This window comes from Tursiops truncatus, chromosome 18, assembly GCF_011762595.2.
Source record: "Tursiops truncatus isolate mTurTru1 chromosome 18, mTurTru1.mat.Y, whole genome shotgun sequence".
Taxonomy (NCBI): Eukaryota; Metazoa; Chordata; class Mammalia; order Artiodactyla; family Delphinidae; genus Tursiops; species Tursiops truncatus.
Window position 1 is genome coordinate 1,358,392 of NC_047051.1, and position 17,609 is coordinate 1,376,000.

Sequence of the window (17,609 nt, forward strand, 5' to 3'; positions counted from 1 at the left end):
AAATGGCTGCTGACCACCAAGGAATTATTTTTCTCAATACTACCGATAATAGATAATAGTAAGTTACATTCGCACGAAACAGGACTTGGCTTATCCTGAAGGACTAAGTCTGCATTTTAATGTTTCTCTTCCAGGGTGAAATTATGATGGAGGAAAGATGACGATGGTGAATATAAGTTGTACTGCGATTTAGAAAGAGAAAAATAGATTAAAAAAAAAAGCTTTCCCCCAGATCAAGGGGCATGTTCAGGGACTGTGCGCCACAACTACTGAGCCTGCGCTCTAGAGCCCACGAGCCACAACTACCGAGCCCGCACGCCTAGAGCCCGTGCTCCTCAACAAGACAAGCCACCACAATGAGAAGCCCGCGCACCGCAACGAAGAGCAGCCCCGCTTGCCGCAACTAGAGAAAGCCCGCGCGCAGCAATGAAGATCCAATGCAGCCAAAAGTAAATAAATTTATTTTTTTTAAAAAGGGCAAGTTCACTTCCACCTATTCTACACACAACTAAAAGTGCAGCGATGTGGGCTCCCCTGGTGGCGCAGTGGTTGACAGTCCGCCTGCCGATGCAGGGGACACGGGTTCGTGCCCCGGTCCGGGAAGATCCCACATGCCGCGGAGCGGCTGGGCCCGTGAGCCATGGCCGCTGAGCCTGCGCGTCCGGAGCCTGTGCTCCGCAACGGGAGAGGACACAACAGTAAGGGGCCCGCGTACGGCAAAAAAAAAAAAAAAAAAAAAAAAGTGCAGAGACGTGAAGCATCTTGAAGAGTCCTCTAACAAATGTGTAACTACTCCAATCACAGCTACAGAAATCTGGAGAAACTGTAGCAGAAACTAGCTAGGAAGGGAAGAAGCGGCAGAACACAGAGCGAGAAGCCAAGAAGTGCAGCTGGCGGGGGCGGACGCTGGGAGGGAACCGGCTGTGAGGGGGCTGAGTGCCCGGAACTCGCTCCTGCAAACACAGGCTGCTGCACGCGCCTCGCCTCCCCCTGCGCACCCCTCCCCCGCCCCGACTGGGGAACCGTTCTGGACACGTTTACCAGTCTCTTCTCCAGACTAATTTTTAATTCCTAAGGACAATAAAAATAGTGTAGGATCACATATGATCCCAAGCCCAGGTCCTTTTTTTTTTTTTTTTTTTTTTTGTGGTACGCGGGCCTCTCAACCATTGCACCACCAGGGAAGCCCCCCCAGGTCCTTTCTATGAGCGGGCCCTAAGAGGGGGGCAAAAGTAAGAGGGGAGGGTCCTTGAAAATGCCCTTTGAAGTCCTGGCCTGATTCCCACGGAAGGAGATGCTGTTCTCTCCATCCCACGTGTGGTCACTCAGGAGGCCACGTCTGGCCCTTCTGGACCACGTTCCCTCTGTAACTGATAACCGCCGGGTACTTGTGCTCTAGAGGGAACCCAGGAGATGGAAAGCCTTTAAGGTTCCAATGACTGAATCTCTTTAGGTGGAATTTCAGGAATCATAAACATTTTTTCGTTCATTCATCCACCACATGTGTGCTGAATTCCAGGCACAGTGCTGGATGCTGAGATCACCATGGTGAGCAAACCAGACAGGACCCTGTCATCGTAGAATTTACAGCCTCCAGGAGGTGAACTTCCAACCAAATCACGTGGGGTCTGGCCTTCCCCAGGAAGTGGCCTCTGAGCGCCAGAGGGAGTGGCGCTAGCCAGGCACGGGGCAGGGAGGGTGGGCACACACAGCGTCCCAGGCCCTGAGGCTCAAGAATCTGCGGGGTGCTGGGGGACAGGCTGCCTGGGGGGGAAGCTTTCACCGCTCTTGCTAGATGACACCCCTCCATTTTCTTCACCAAACAGCCTCCCTCTTGGTGGCGCTGGTAGGGCCCCCAGTCGGCTTGAGTAAGGGTGGGGACTTGTCCCCAAGCTGCTTTTGCAGAGCAGTACTGTTTTCACCGAGCGGTATGTTTAGTTGGAGGGGCCGGCGTGAGGGAGGACGCTGGTGACCTAGATCCCCCTCACATCCCCTGTGAGCCTCACCATCGGGCCCAGGCCCCAAAGAAATGTTTTAATTTTGAGTGTTTTAAAATCAGAAGAAAAATGTGAATGTACTAACAATGAATGTATAACAGTAAGTCCAGCCTGGATCATACACAGGTATAAATAGCATTGTAATTTTTACGGCGGAAGGGGCCCGGGAAGGAGTGGTCATCACACAGCCCTGAGAGGCGCCGTGGAGGAAGGCGCGACGGCCGCTGGCCCTCCGGGAGGGGCGAGGCGGTGCGGCTCATCTACCCAAGAGCAACGGGAGTCACTGAGAAGGTCCACACTGAGGAGGGACATGGCCTCTGGACACCTCTGTGTGGACAGCGGATGGCAGGGCTGGTGGGGAAGAGTGGAGGCCAGGGCTGGAGCGGTTTGCGGGGCCGTCTAACAGAGCACCGCACGCTGGGGGCTCAAACGACGGAAATTCCTGGCTCTCAGTCCTGGAGGCTGGCGGTGTGCCGTCAAGGTGTCCGCAGAGCTGGGTCCCACTGATGGCCGTGGGACAGTGTGTGCCAGGCCACTCTCCCAGCTTCGGTGGCCGCGGGGGTCTCCACACCATTTTCCTCTGTCTGTGTCTGTGTTCAGACTTCCCCTGTGTGTACGGACACATAATCACGTGGCCTAGGGCCCGCCCTAAAGACCTCATTTCAGCTTGATTTCCTCTGCAAGGACCCTCTCTCCAAATGAGGTCACAGTCTGAGGTCCTGGGGCTGAGGACTCCAACAGGAATTCTGGAGGAACACAGCTCACCCTGTACAAGGGGTCAGCAAACCGTGGCCCACGGGCCAGGTCTGTCCCACCACCGGTTCTTATGTGGTCCATGAGCTAAGAATGGTGTTTACATTTTTCAATGATTGGGGGAGAAAATCAGAAAAAGAATATTTCATGACTCGTGAAGATGATATGCAATCCATCATTCAGTGTCTGTGAATGAAGCTTTTGGGGGACACAGTGACGCGCACCCGTTCGGTGCTGTCTGTGGCCGCTTTTGCCCTACGGCAGCAGTTGTGAGGGACATGCCAGCAGACCCCCGGTATTTGCTGTCGCGTCCTTTGTCTGAAGCCTCCGCCAACCACAGCTGCGGGCTCGGAGGACGAGGGGGCTGCTGACGCGGGATGGGTCCAGCTTGGCCTCAGGGTTGCCAAGCGGCTCAGGAGGGGCAGGTACCTGCGAGGACCACCAGGTGAGGCCCCCCGAGGAAGGAACCATATCCGACCCGCGGCGGCAGGCGCGACTCGCCTAGAAATTTGCAGAGTCCGTTTTTGAGAAAACACTTTGCTGACGAAACAAAACCCATCTGGAAACCAAACTCTGGCGGGCTGGCTGGTTCCGAGTCTTACCCGACGGGGCGGTGCGTGGAGGCCAGCGAGGCGTAGAGGGAGGGGACGGGCCAGAGTCACGGGCGCCCGCTCCTTCCGCGGCCGGTGGCCCCTCGGGCTCTGTCCCTACCCTGGGGCGCCTGTTCCCGGGCCGCGTGGAGCCAAGGTAGCTGGGAAGAGCCCTCCCCCATCCCCAGGGACGGGATGCCGCTGGGATGCGGGCAAGGCGGGGGCGGGGGCGCGGAGCCGGGGCCAGGGGCGGTCAAAGGCGCAGACAGTGGACCAGTGGACCAGGATCTGGTCAGGCGCCGGCGGGTCCTTTCCCGTGACACCCCCACCCCCACCCCGGTGACAGCTCAGGACAGACAGACCCTCCTCGCGCTGCTCCGCTGCCAGGCTTCTGTCTGAGCTTTGCGTCCTGGACGCGCCCTGCACGCGCTTCCGAGGCTCCTGGAAAAGGCAGGGGTGGATGGATTAGTAGGTGAAGGCGAAGGAAGGAGAGCCCTTACCCCACTGCGGCCAACAGCGCTGGAACCATTCAGCCTTAGTTCCATCCTCAGCGCCGAGAACAGGGGCTGGCACATGGGCAGTGACCAATAAATCTGGTACAACAATTTAAGTTAACTGCTGTCCAACCGGGTGATTAGCAGGTGCCCAGGAATGCTATGTGTACCTTGTGTTTCTAATTATTTCCCTTGTGATTTTGATCCTTAATTCTTTTTGCCACTCATTGCTCTGAAAGCTCCATCACCCTGATCTTGAATCAGCTCCCCATCCTGCCACCTCCTCCAGGAAGCCTTCCCTGATCCTGGATTGCAAGCACATGACCTCTGGTCCAGGAGGCAGCTGAGTGGACTGGAAAGACCCAGCCTTTGGAGCCAACGGATCTGGTTAGTAATGAGATCTTGACCCAGTTTCTTGGAACTTTTCACAGCCCTGGTTTCCTCCTTTATAGAGTAGGGATTCACTTCTGTCCCATGGTGTCATGAGAACCAAATGAGAGAGACATACATGTGAAGTCCCCAGCATGCGGTAGGTGTTTGTTGAAACTTTTATCCAAGGAAAAATCCTGAAGAGCTGGAGCTTACCAAATATCAAGAGGGAAAAGAACGTCTTATTTAGAAGGGAGGGTAAAGCCAATAATCTTTCTGTCAGTTTTCCATCTAATGAATCAAATTATTAATGTCACATTTGGGGAGGGAAGTGAATTTCGACAGAAGGTAACAGCGCCGTCTGCTCCCAGTTACAGCCCACAGCTGTGCATTCTTAGGAATCATGATCAGAAAATCTAAAAAAGGCATTTATGATGATTTTGTGACCAACATCCTATAGATAGTGAATTTTGTTTTGTAAAACTATTGAGCTATATTAAATTCTACATGCTGTACATACTGAAAAAAATAGAAGAATCTGGGGACTTTGAATGGAATTTCCCTAACCTCAGGAAGGAATACCACAGGGTGAACATCACAGCTGCCAGCTGTGGAATTAATTCTCAGCCATTTTAAGGCCTGACAAGTATTTTGTTTGGTGAGAGCAGAGCGACATGTTATGGTCGGTCTCTGAAATTCAGGGTTCTGGTTCAGGGATAGTCCTAGTTTTCTTTTAATGCTATTACGCAAAGAGAAGAAACGTGGGGTTTACAGGTTAGACGGGGAACATGCAGATGACTTTGAACTTGTTGACATCCGATAGTATTATGTCACCACTCCACCTGTTTTGAGTGTTTTTACACTCATTGCATAATTAGCTGAATTGATCAAAGTCAAGCCCTATCGTTTGTCAAACACACACACACGCATGCACACACACAAAATGGCCTCCATCTCAGCTGGAAACGGAGGTCAGGCTGGTTCAGAGGGGGACTCCGAGGCCACACCCCGTGTGGGCAGGTCACACACCCATCGGAATGTGTCACTGAAAACCTCTCAGAATGTCAGGAACCTGAGACTAGGGGTGAAGAGAGATGGTCAACTGACTTCAGTTTCTTCCCCAAGAGGAGCAATACCCCCACCGTGAGGACTGCGTGGAGGAAGCTGCCCTTTCGCTTCCAGGAAACAGCTCTCCTAACGGGCTGGTCTAAAGTGCCACGTGGGCCACCTGAACCCAGAGAGCAGTCCAAGGGGCTCTCAGCCCTGAGAATTCCCTGGCAGTGCTGGGCATTACTGTGCAGTGAGGTCGTCACACGTAAGCGCTGCAAAGAGCACAACTGGCAAAACACTGACGCATGGGGTTCATCTGTGTGAGAAACAAGTACTTTTCTGCTCAGCCGAGAACAGGTTTCATATTTGAAGTTGCCTTTGTGATTCCAGTGCTAAACGCTGAGCACAGGTCTGGGTGACGCAGGTTACTGTATTGTGTAAAAGGCCCAGGATCGCACAGTCGTGTAACACTCCGTTTCCGTGGGTGCGCTGTTGAGCGGGACAGGTAGGACAGGTGGGACAGGACTGCGTGGCAGCCGGTAGTGTCCGCTGAGCACTCTTGTGCCAAGGGCTCGGAGAGAATGAACACAAAGGACTGATGGAGGGACATCCCGCCACCCACGTGGAAGAGGAATCATAACGGGGCGCTATTTACAGAGCAGCATCAGGACAGGAGACTAACAGAGCAAGGGCTGAATGCTCATGGGGTATCACAGCTGGAATCTGAAGTTCAAATGAGGGCAGCTGTGGAAAACACAAACGAGGTGCTAGGGGGCCCGCTCTGGTGAGAGGCCTGGGGGCTTGGAAAAATGATTTTAAGATAGTTCCTGAGAATTAGGCTCAGAGACCTATCATTTCACCCCTGTGACCTAGAAGGAAGAATTAAATATTTTTTATTGTATTCTAAAAAAAAGTATCTGTTTATTGAACTGTTATTTCCATGTAAAAGACAAAAAATTGGTCTGTGTGACGCTGCACAGTTGACTGACATTTGGTTTGAAGACAATTTATTCTTAAACACGTGGCACGTGATAGGACAAAAGGCATTAACGAGCGGAATACTGGTTTCAAAACGGGCTCGGCCATTTATGCTTGGCTTCACAGTCATGTTTTGGTGGAAGTGGTGTAGTTGAGTGGAAATCAGTGAAAGTTAAAATATCCACTGATAAACTGCATTTCACAGAGACGAAAAGGAGGCTCAAAGACTTTAATTCGCCCCAAATCTAGTTAGTAAGTGGCTAAGCCAGGTTTCCAAGCCAGATCTGGCTCCCTGTGTACTATGACCAGAGCGTGCCGGCGGCCAGTGCCCGTCTTCTCAGCGTCTCCAAGAGAGTTGACAGGGCTCTCCCCTCCTGTTCCTCCTTATTAAACAACCCTCTTCCTCCTGAGCTTGGAACAGCTTCCAGTTGGGTTTTATAGCCAGCAAAGCAGGGGCCGTTTCATGCGTTTCTGTACAACGGGCCAAGGTTGAGCTTCACTGAAAACTATGCAGTCCATTTGCAGTAAATCTACTTTTGTTTTGGAACCACTGGAAATACTGAGGCTCACACCAAAACTGAGGAATCTGAAGATTATTATCTTTAAGAGCAAAGGCTGTCACCGTGATGATGAAATACCAGCAAATCCCCAGGCCCAGATGGGAGGGCTGGTCCCTAAGCAAGTGTTGTTTCCACTGCCCTGCCCTTGGCCACCTCCCCTCCCTTCAGCTCCTTTGAATTCCAAGCAATTGTTGAAGTCAGGCTGGCAGTGCCCTGAGAGCCATGGTGGGGGTGGGTTTCCAACCCTCACATGTTTCAGAAATAAATTTCAGAAATGAATAACATCTCTCAATCTGGCTAAGCAGGATTTTTTTCATCTTTTTAGAGCCAGGAACTTCTTTAACAGTCTGGGGAAGCCAGTGGACTCCTTCTCAGAATATTTTCTAAGGCATAAAATAAAATACATATGATTCCAAAGGAAACCTGTTTTATTGAAATACAAATATTGATCAAATATTTTAGAAATCTGGTGATATAGTAATATATGTGTTTCTTCATTCATGCATTAAGATGGGTTGGCAGATCTAACAACTTCCCTAGTTTTGAAGCAGTGATGACCATAAATGGTCTTTCAAGAATAACTACAAAATTGTCATGTGATGTGAAAATATCTCTGATTTCTACTGGAGACAAAGGCACAGGTTCTGCTGGCCTGCCTGTATCGTGCTGCCCACATTTGTAATTGGAAGGAAATGCTAAGTTTCAGTTCGAAGTTGGAGAAGATAAAGATGTAACTTTTCCCCGTCCAAGTTCACAAGTCTCTTGAGTTCCATCCACAGACTTTTGGGATCTGTGACCCTCAGGTGAGGAGCCCTGGACTAGTATCCCCCACACGAAGGGCCAGCCTGGAAAGAGGCTCAATGCGGAATGAAATGTTAGGGGTGATCACGATACATCTCACGTCATTAGATTTCCTTCCACGTGGAATGAGCTTTCTGGAGTAATCAGTAACTATTTTGCAAAATTTGGAGAAAAAGGACAAGTCCTGCTAACAAAAGAAGGCTGTAGTGAAGGCTAACCAGGAATCAAAGAAAGTCTAGAAGCCATAGATGCCTGCAATGACTAATTAAGAAGGAATTCCTAAAGTACTGACGGCAAATGGCTGAACTTGTGGTCAGGCAACCACATGACGTTTCCTGAACCATCCAGCTATCAAGTGATCGGTCCCCTGCTGCTACACCTGGTCTGAGTTCATGTGGTCACACACAGCCCCTCTGTTCCTTTGGGGGGTGACGGCTGCCAGAAAATTTTTTTTTTTTGGTTGCGTTGGGTCTTCGTTGCTGCGAGCGGGCTTTCTCTAGTTGTGGCGACCGGGCGCTGCTCTTTGTTGCGGTGCGCGGGCTTCTCATTGCAGTGGCTTCTCTTATTGTGGCGGGCGGGCTTCAGTAGCTGTGGCTCGCGGGCTCTAGAGCGCAGGCTCAGTAGTTGTGGCGCAGGGGCTTGGTTGCTCCGCGGCGTGTGGGATCTTCCCGGGCCAGGGCTCGACCCCGTGTCCCCTGCACTGGCAGGCGGGTTCTCAAACTCTGCGCCCCCAGGGGAGCCCCAGACACAGAACTTTGAAGTGGTTGGAGTGAGGCCCACCCACATCTCACCCCTGGGTCAAAATGAAAGTGAGTCTCAGACTGGATTCAGATACAAACAGGCATTTACGAGATACTGGTTAGAACACAGGCACAGAATGGCTCCTACAACCTGTTCTGGAGGCTCAAAGAAGTGCCCGCTCTCAGTCCTCTGCCTGCCCGACACCCGTGGATGCAACATTCCTGAGCTGCAAAGGCTGAGCCCCCATGAGGCCCCACCCCAGGCCCAGCCTGAGGGGCACAGGCCACGGGCCTCCACACTCCCATGCCTGCTCTGGCAGTCTAACCGATCCCTACTTAAATACCTTTAATTTCACCAACGCGAGCCCATTTTTGGCATTTATCGTGCTAAGTAACAAGACACCACTTCTACCCACAAAACCCCGTTTTGGACGGCCAGGACGCTGATGAGAGAAGCCCAGGCTGTTGATGGAGTCGGCGGAGGGCTGGCGACAGCCCCGCCCTGAGGGTGTCCCTTCCTGAGTCAGTGCCGGGGGCCAGCTTCCAGGCTACACAGTCTCTGCCCCAACACTTCGTTATGAAGATTTTCAAAACATGCAGAAAACTCGGAAGAACTGTACGACGAACACCAACACACCAGCCTCTAATCGACGGTTCTCAGACTGCAGCCTGCGTCGGAATCACCTCCGAGGTCTGTGAAAACCCACGGGGTGGGGCCTCCCTCCAGCTCTGATTCAGCAGCGGCTCTGGGCTGAAAATACACATTTCTAACAAGCTTCTAGGTGAGGCTCTGCTGCCGGTCTGGCACAGCACTTAGGGAACCACAGACCTTGGTGCTACCTGAAAGTTTTGCCACATTTACTTTGTTGCATGTCTGTGTACATCTGTGTCTGACCTTCCCGCCCTCCCTCTCACTTCTGCTACATTTCGGGGCAGGTGGCAGGCCTCAGCCCAGCACCCCTAAACGTGCCAACAGGACATCAACTAGACGCCAGTATTCCAAAATGGATTTTTTGAAGTAAAATTTACAGTGAAATGTGGACTGTGCAGTCTTTTTAAGTTTACTGAAATATAATTTACATATAGCAAAAACCTCCCTTTTCAGTATAGGGTTCTATGAGTTTGTTTGTTTTAATTTTTTGGCCGTGCAGCTTGTGGGATCTCAGTTCCCCGACCAGGGATTGAACCCGGGCCCTCGGCAGTGAAGGCACCAAGTCCTAGCCTCTAGGCCACCAGGGAACTCCCCTCTATGAGTTTAGACAAATATCTAAGCTGGGCACCACAGTCAAGATATAGAACTTTTCCTATGATATAAAACGTTCGTTAAGCCCCTTCGTAGTAGCTTCGAGCCCCGGGTGGCCACTGATCTGTTTTTTGTTTTGTTTTTTTAATTTTATTGAAGTATAGTTTGATTTACAATGTTAATTTCTGTTGTACAGCAAAGTGACTCAGTTATACATACATACATTCTTTTTGTTTGTTTTTTTCGGTTGTGTTTTTGGCTGCACCGTGCAGCATATAGGATCTTAGTTCCCTGACTGGAAATCAAACCTGTGCCCCCTGCAGTGGAAGCGCGGTGTCATAACCACTGGACCTCCAGGGAAGTCTCTATATACGTTCTTTTTTATATTCTTTTCCATGATGGTTTATCACAGGATATTGAATATAGTTCCCTGTGCTGTACAGTGGGACTTTGTTGTTTATCCATCCTTTATATACTAGTTTACATCTGCTGACTCCAACTTTCCAGTCCGTCCCTCCCCCAACCCCCTCCCCCTTGGCGACCACAGGTCTGTTCTCTGTGTCTGTGATTCTGTTTCTGTTTGGTGGATAAGTCCATTTGTGCACTGATCTACCTGAGAGTCACCTTTTCTGGAAGGCCCTAGGTGCTGTGCAGCCGTCTCCCCGAGCACACAGAACAGAGACTGAGCTGCCTTGTGGGTGGCTCACGCCGGTCATGGCTGAGCTGTGTTTTAGTGCTGGTAGCAGGCGGTTGGCTGCACATTCTCAGAATTAGATGTGAAGCTGATTGGCACACACGTTATCTCACACCGGCTGCACTGGAGTATTTTAAGGTGAATTACGGGGCTTCCCTGGTGGCGCAGTGGTTGAGAATCCACCTGCCAATGTAGGGGACACGGGTTCGAGCCCTGGTCCAGGAAGCTCCCACATGCCGCGGAGCAACTAAGCCCGAGCACCACAGCTACTGAGGCTGCGCTCTAGAGCTCGCGAGCCACAACTACTGAGCCCACGTGCCACAACTACTGAAGCCCACGTGCCTAGAGCCCATGCTCCATACGAGAGGCCACCGCAATGAGAAGCCCGTGCACCTCAACGAAGAATAGCCCCTGCTCGCCACAACTAGAGAAAGCCCACACACGGCAACGAAGACCCAACGCAGCCAAAAATTAATTAATTAATTCATAATAAAAAAGTCTCCTAACAGCCGCCCTCGAGAGAATGCTGTGCACTGGACTCTGGCCTTAGCAGCGACCGGCACCTCACCTTCCCTGGGCCTCAGTCATGTTTTCTACTATGTAGCTATTACTTCCTTAAAATGACTTCATGAAGCCTGGGTCTCTGTCCCCTCCCTCGGTCTCCTGATAACGCTTAGGACAGAGTGCTCTGTGATTCCACGGGTGGCCGGCAGGGCTGAGAATGTGAAATTATAACATTACCCTACTCTTAGGCCAATTACTCCTTCAGGCCAACACATTCTTCTTCTCCTTTAAAGACTTTTTAAAAATTTATTTTTTCCATTTAATTGTGTAAAATACAAATGCTGACTTGTCACACACCCACGTGGAACTCTTTCCTTCACGTTTACAACTCAACAGCTTGGTGACTCCAGAGGGACGACTATAATCACTGTACAGAGCATGCTGTGTTAGTAGTTCAAGGTTATTCCAACCCATTTTCAAATACTCTGAAACATCTTCGTTACGTTATCTGATGAGACAGATCCACCAGAAAACGGAGGTGCCCCTGGTCAGTCCAGCTTCCGGCCAGTCAGGCCTGTCGTGTGCAGGTTCCTGACTGTGGTGCTTTGACTGCCACTCGGGAGCCCGGCCGGGCCGGCAGCTTCGAGGAGGGGTGCACAAACGGTCTTCCCAAGGGGCTGCACCATCCTGCGTTCCCGCCACCAGCGACCAGAGCGCCTGCTGCCCCACATCCTCGCCGGCATTGGGTGTGGTCGGTGTTCTGAATTTTGGCCCTTCTCGTAGGGGTGGAGTGGTATCTCATTGTTTTAATTTGCATTTCCCTGATGACGTGATGTGGACCATCTCTTCACAGGCTTCTTTGCCATCTGTATGTCTTCTTTGCTGAGATGTCTGTTAAGGTCTTCGGCCCATTTTTTAAATTGGGTTGGTTGTTTTCTTACTTATTGACATCCTTCTTTTTTACTTGTGCATTTTACTTCACGTATTCTATTGAAAAGGTCTCTAGAAAAGCACGACCCACAAAAATATAGTGCAAATCACATATTAGGAAAAATGAAAAAAAGTGAAATAGATTTTAATTATATATTTTTCTTAACTCCGAATGCTATTTCAACATGTAGTCAATACTAAAAATTTATTGAGATATTTACTTTCTGTTTTTTTTGCACTGAGTCTTCAAAGTCTGGTGTGTATTTTAACTTACAGTATATCTATTATAATATTCAGACCAAGGGAAACCATAAACCAAACAAAAAGACAACATATGGAATGGGAGCAAATATTTGCGAATGATGCAGCCAACAAGGGATTAATTGCCAAAATATACAAACAGCTCATACATCTCAATAACCCAAAAAACAAACAATCCAATCAAAAAATGGACAAAAGATCTAAATAGACATTTCTCCAAAGAAGACATACAGATGGCCAACAGGCACGCGAAAAAATGCTCAACACTGCTAATTACTAGAGAAATGCAAATCAAAACCACAATGAGGTATCACCTCACACCAGTCAGAATGGCCATCATCAAAAAATCTACAAATAACAGATGCTGGAGAGGGTGTGGTGAAAAGGGGACCCTTCTACACTGTTGGTGCAGATGTAAGCTGGTGCAGCCACTATGGAGAACAGTATGAAGGTTCCTTAAAAAACTAAAAATAGAACTTCCATATGATCCAGCAATCCCAATCCTGGGCATATATCTGGAGAAAACTATAATTCGAAAAGACAGGGCTTTCCTGGTGGCGCAGAGGTTAAGAATCCGCCTGCCAATGCAGGGGACATGGGTTTGAGCCCTGGTCCCGGAAGATCCCACATGCCATGGAGCAACTAAGCCCGTGTGCCACAACTACTGAGCCTGCGCTCTAGAGCCCACGAGCCACAGCTACTGAAGCCCGTGCACCACAACTACTGAAGCCCGCTCGCCTGGAGCCCGTGCTCCGCAACAAGAGAGGCCATCGCAGTGAGACGCCTGTGCAATGCAACGAGGAGTGGCCCCCGCTCGCTGCAACTAGAGAAAGCCCGTGGGCAGCAGCGAAGACCCAACATAGCCAAAAATAAATTAAGAAAAAAAGATACATGTAGCCCAATGTTCATAGCAGCACTATGTCCAATAGCCAAGACATGGAAGCAACCTAAATGTCCATTGACAAATGAATGGATAAAGAAGATGTGGTACATATATATAATGGAATACTACTCAGCAATAAAAAAGAATGAAATAATGCCATTTGCAGCAACAGATGAACCTAAAGATTATCATACTATGTGAAGTCAGACAGAGAAAGACAAGTATCATACGATATCACTTATATGCGGAATCTAAAAAAATGATACAAATGAACTTATTTATGAAACAGAAACAGACTCATAGACATAGAAAACAAACTTATGGTTACCAAAGGGGAAAGGGGGGGAGGGATAAATTATGAGTTTGGGATTAACAGATACACACTACTATATATAAAACAGATAACCAACAAGGATCTACTATATAATACAGGGAACGATATTCAATATCTTGTAATAACCTATAATGGAAAATAATCTAAAAAAGAACATATCTATCTATATATATATAGATATATAGATATAACTGAATCACTTTGCTGTATACCTGAAACTAATGCAACTTTGTAAATCAATTCTATTTCAATAAATATAAAAAAAAACCCTAACAATATTCAGACTAGTCACTTTTTTTTTCTTTTGGCCACACTGCACGGCATGTGGGATCTTAGTTCCCCGACCAGGTATCGAACCCAGGCTCCCTGCAGTGGAAGCATGGAGTCCTAACCACTGGAGTGCCAGGGAATCCCCCAGACTATCCACATTTTAAATGTTCAAGTCACAGGTGGCTAGTGGCTACTGTGTAAGGGCATCACACGTGTAGGGGCAACGGTTAACCAGGACCCCCCATGGCTGAGAGGGAAAAGTGTTGAGCTGTGGATAACAAGAATAATATTGTAGAGCAGATTTTGGTTTGCAGAGACTTTCCCAAACATTATCTCATGCAATCCTTGGAGCAACCCCATGAGATAATTATTTTCACCACCGTTTTGCAGCGAGAAAATCCAGGCTCCGAGGGGTGAAAGTGGTTGAGTAGGTAATGCAGCCGGCTCGTCTCCCCCGCCACCAAGGCATCTCATCTCCACACAACCTCCTGTTAAGCAGAGACCCTACAATCTAGGCGTCACTGAGGAACACAAAGCCCCTTTCATGAAGAATGCGAGGGCTATACCTCCTCAACCATTCTGGAAAACAACACCCCAAGAAGGAATGCTCACATTAATGTGGGCAAAGGCCAGGGTCACTCAGACGTTAATGCTCATAAGAATTTCTAGATGGGCTTATTTAAAATGAAGATTCCTGGGCCCCAAACCCAGACATTCTTATTCAGCAAGGCTGAGGTGGGAACTCAAGAATCTGCATTTTAATCAAGAGCCCCAGGGTCCTGATACAGGTGGTCCTAAGGCCCATGAGTTTCCATAGATAACCTGGGAGAGTGTGCAGGACCTTGAAATAATAGTCCTACTGGAGAATTCCCTGGCAGTTCAGTGGTTAGGACTCCGTGCTTTCACTGCTAAGGTGCTGAGGGCGCAGGTTCAATCCCTGGTCGGGGAACCAAGATCCTACAAGTCGCGTGGCAAGGCCAAAAAAAAAAAAAAAAAGACAGAAAACATCTTACTGAAGAACTGAAACTCATATCAGAAGGTTGTTTGACCTCAGGCAATTCCGGAATCCCGGAGAGGCAGCAGGTTCACAGAGGAAATCTACACTCTGCTATACAAGAGGATTTAATGCTAGGTTAAGATGATTGTCATGTATTGCATATAAAAGGAGGTTGTGCATTTTTCTGTAGTATATATTGATGAAATGTTTAGAGAAAGATTATCAAATAAATGTTACCATGTCATTCCACATTGGCACGTATTTATTTATATACATGTGTATCCACACAAAATGAATGAAAAACACCAAAATATTCATAGTTGTTATCACTCTACCTCACAGGGTTATGGATAATTTAAAAAATTTCTTCTTTCACTTTGATATTTTCTTCTGAATTTTGTGCAATACATGTTATTTTAATAAAAAATAAAACATTTCAGGAAATAAGTAATCATAGAGAAAGGTCTTGAAAGATCAGTCCAACTAGTAGTTACTTCTTTGTATAGATGAGGTCTTAGGAAAAGTTTACATTTGGTAGGTTTTTAAAAGCCCCATGTTTTCTCACTTGGGTGATAAATGAAGATGATTCATGTTCAATATACTTGCACATTGAGTGTAAAACTGAAAAAGTTGGATCTGTCGGGTCCTCCAAGGCTGGAAGCTGCTTAAAGGAGTTTCTGTCCATTGGCGCCAAGCTGCCCCGGGCACTTTGCATCTCGTGCCAGGTAAGCAGAGATGGAGGAGCTGAGGCTCCAGGGTGTGGGGACCCGAGGGAGGGACAGGGCACCTCAAGTTCTTCTGACATCAAAGCCCAGGGGAACCTCGTGCCTCACAGGGCCAGGCAGATCTGAAACCTAAGGGGCGAGACAAGCCACAGCTGCTGATTTAGCATACAGGTAGCTCTACCCCCAAGCCAAGTGTTCTCTGTTTAAGATGAGAATGCTAACGTGCGGGCATCACAGTTTCAAGGGACACATCTGAATATGTGTGTGTATTTATATTTTTACATATAAAAAATATATATATAATGTATATTTTCTAGAAAGTGCAAGCAAATTTCTAAAGGCAGGAAAAAAAGTGTTTCCAGGCAGCCTCTCCAGTCCTGGCAAGCATGGTACAGCCTTCCGTGGGGCACACGCTCCTCGCTGAGGGCCTGTGGGTGCCCCGCGGGGTGAGTCCTGCATTAGGTCCGGGTTTGGACGTGCCTTGTGTGCTCTTGGACAGTTCCTGAGCTGCGATGACAAGGATGCCAAGGGAAGGCGTCTTGAGCCGCCCTCGCTGGGACCCTGCCTGCATCCTTGGGCTCCCAGACGGGACTCAGGGTCTCCACACCTGAAAGAAAAAGGAAGAAGAGTCGTATAACTTCGCAAGGTTTTTGTGAGCCTTCCATGCACTAATTCATGAGAAGTGCTGAGCCCTTACAGATGAGTAAAATGGAGAAAACTTTGCCAGAAATCCCAGCCCTGTGGTTGCTTAACCGCCAGGTGCTAAGAGCAGGGAGGGCCAAGCACCTGGCGCCCACACCTCCGGGCTTGTCCCCGCCGTGTCCCAGCCCACATCTCTCCTTGAAGCTCACCTGCAGGTCTTAGTATTTACTCCACTAGCTTTTCTCCTCCTTCTTGGTGTCACCCCATCCTCCTGGGCAGGTTTCATGGGAAGGTCAGGATCTAAGATGATGGAAAGGGCTTTGATGGTCCCATGTGGCCTTCACTCCACCTGGCAGGCAGCACAGCAGACGGAGCTGGGGGAGACAGCAGGAGCCCCCTCTTCTTCCACAGCCAGGGGAGCAGGCCAAGTGCATGGACCTTGGGGACCACAGAAACCTAAGGACTCAGGACAAAACAGGCGTAAAAAGAATGGGGAGGAATTTTGTGAAAATGGCTAAACCACGTCAATCACTGCAAAACTGCCAGAAAAATTCTCATTTGATGAAAAAGCAGAGTAACTATTCCTTCTGTTCTGTACAGTGGGAAGGTGCATTTCACTCAACGGGACACAAAAATAAACTTTAAAGAAGGAAAAAGACACTGCACAGCATGAGCGAGCTGCTTCTGAAGGAGGCCCCTCCTGCTGCATCACACACAGGACCCGGAGGACTTGCGCTTCTGTAAAGCTCCTTTCAGGGTGCTCGTCCTGACTGAACTCCCACAGCACCCCAGCCTGTACCACCTCCCCACCCCCTTTCCAGCACTGAGCTCCAGGCCCAGCTTCACCAGTCAGCTCCCACTGGTACCAGTCAGTGTGCTTTAGGAAGGAGGTCTGAGGGCCCTCTGCAGAGAGCGTTTGTCTGGCTTTGGGATCAGAGCAATGCCAGCCTCATAATAAGAGTTGGGAAGTGTTCTACTTTCTGGAAACATTTGTGTAGAGTTGGTCTTATTTCTTCCTTAAATGGATGGAAGAATACAGCAGTGGAACCATGTAGGCCTAGAGTTTTCTGTATGTAATAAGACATTCCTTCTCTTTTAAGAGGCTTTTATATCCTTCTGAGTATTCATCCACTTACTTAAACAGTGATTGAATTAGAACTGCTACACGCTTTGGGCCACATTGAAGGTCTCCAACTCAACAGTGTTAGAACCCAACTGAAGTGACATGGGCTGAACTTCTGAGGCACCTCAAAAAGCTCACTGGTCTCTAGATTGTTTGTGAGCTATTTTTGTTATGTAGTCTTACAAAAGACACGAGGATTGGCTGAAAACAGCTACAATTCAGCACTCTATAACAGTTTAAAACCCAGATACCTGGCCAAGAGGCATATGAAAAGATGCTCAACATCACTGATCACTAGGTAAATGAAAATCTAAGCCATAATAAGATAGCACTTCAATAGTGGGTGGCCTCTACTACAACAAAACAAAATGGACGTGCGCTGTGGGTGGCCTCTACTACAACAAAACAAAATGGACGTGCGCTGTGGGTGGCCTCTATTACAACAAAACAAAATGGACGTGCGCTGTGGGTGGCCTCTACTACAACAAAACAAAATGGACGTGCGCTGTGGGTGGCCTCTACTACAACAAAACAAAATGGACGTGCGCTGTGGGTGGCCTCTACTAAAACAAAACAAAATGGACGTGCGCTGTGGGTGGCCTCTACTACAACAAAACAAAATGGACGTGCGCTGTGGGTGGCCTCTACTACAACAAAACAAAATGGACGTG

General features: G+C 48.8%; 2 protein-coding genes across 6 annotated transcripts in view; both read right to left on the bottom strand.

Annotated features, from left to right (window-relative positions):
* LATS2 (large tumor suppressor kinase 2) overlaps nt 1-17,609 on the bottom strand; it is an 80,517-nt gene that overhangs the window by 51,029 nt on the left and 11,879 nt on the right. The gene's annotated exons all lie outside the window — the stretch shown is intronic.
* Nucleotides 14,693-17,609, bottom strand: part of SKA3 (spindle and kinetochore associated complex subunit 3) — a 48,991-nt gene continuing 46,074 nt past the window's right edge. For 2 of the 4 annotated variants that reach the window (XM_019936895.3, XM_073794947.1), the window contains 2 exons: nt 16,025-16,271; nt 14,693-15,780 (listed from right to left, as the gene is read on the bottom strand). The gene's annotated coding sequence lies outside the window, so the exon portion shown is untranslated. The remainder of the gene's footprint in view (nt 15,781-16,024; nt 16,272-17,609) is intronic. The other 2 variants (XM_073794949.1, XM_073794948.1) reach the window with 2 other exon arrangements.